This window comes from Dendrobium catenatum, unplaced genomic scaffold, assembly GCF_001605985.2.
Source record: "Dendrobium catenatum unplaced genomic scaffold, ASM160598v2 original_scaffold_59834, whole genome shotgun sequence".
Classification (NCBI taxonomy): domain Eukaryota; kingdom Viridiplantae; phylum Streptophyta; class Magnoliopsida; order Asparagales; family Orchidaceae; genus Dendrobium; species Dendrobium catenatum.
Window position 1 is genome coordinate 1 of NW_021378285.1, and position 1,224 is coordinate 1,224.

General features: G+C 43.3%; 1 pseudogene; it reads right to left on the reverse strand.

Moving 5' to 3' along the window:
- Positions 1–153: 153 nt before the first annotated feature.
- LOC110104721 lies at positions 154–1,221 on the reverse strand (annotated as a pseudogene).
- Positions 1,222–1,224: the final 3 nt, after the last annotated feature.

A 1,224-nucleotide genomic window follows, 5' to 3' on the forward strand; every position in this document is an offset into this window, starting at 1 on the left:
AGAACTAACTTTAAATATGAAATATTTAAGATCTATCATACTAAATATAAGTAGATCATCAGCATATATATGCAAAAGAGGGTATGTCCAAACTATTAGAGAAAATTTCTCTGTATTTCTTTTTCTTTCATACAGTGTGTTTCAAAGATGTAATGGAGTATTCTTGTCTAAGTTCAAAATATGATATAAACACACTAATCAACTTCTTCAATCTTAGGAACAGCGGCTCTGCCACCCGCACCTGCAGGACCATCTTCATCCATGCCATCAGGCAATAATAGGATTGCAGAGGCCCTCCAGTTCATTTTATCATCAAGCTCATCAGCCTCCGCCAGCTGATTACTATCAGCCACTGGATTACCTGATCTACAGCATCTTCAATCTTCTTCTTGCTTTCAGCGCCTAGCTTTGAAGCCATATTATCATCCTTGATGGTATTTCTCATGTTGTAGACATTGTTCTCCAGCGTATTCTTCGACTCCACCTTCTTCTTGTGCTCTTCATCCTCAGCCTTGTACTGCTCAGCTTCCTGAAACATCTTCTTTATGTCCCCCTTGCTCAGCCTTCGATTGTCATTACTGATGGTTATTTTATTCTTTTGGCCTGTGGTCTTATCCTCAGCAGAGACATTCAGAATGCCGGAAAGCTTGGACGGCAGAGCATATGCAGCAGTTGCTGAACTCTCCGGACCATATGCAACATAGCAGCTTGGACGGCAGCACCACATGCAACAGCCTCATCCGGATTAATGCTCTTGCAGAGCTCCTTGCCATTGAAGAAATCTTGCAGCAGTTGCTGAACTCTAGGATTTCGAGTTGATCCGCCGACAAGTACAACATCATGGACATGGCTCTTGTCCATCTTGGCATCCCTAAGGCACTTCTCTACAGGCTCCATGCATTTTCTAAAGAGATCCATGTTTAGCTCCTCGAACCTCGCTCGAGTAATCGTTGTATAGAAATCTACACCCTCATAGAGAGAATCAATCTCAATGGTGGTCTGGGCTGTAGATGACAAAGTCCTCTTGGCTCTCTCATAAGCAGTTCTCAACCGCCTTAGAGATCTAGGATTACCACTGATGTCTTTCTTGTGCTTCCTCTTGAACTCCTGAACAAAGTGGTTAACTAGCCGGTTATCGAAACCTACGCCTCCGAGATGGGTGTCACCAGCTGTAGCTTTGACCTCAAATATGCCCTCTTCAATGGCAAGAAGAGAGACATCGAA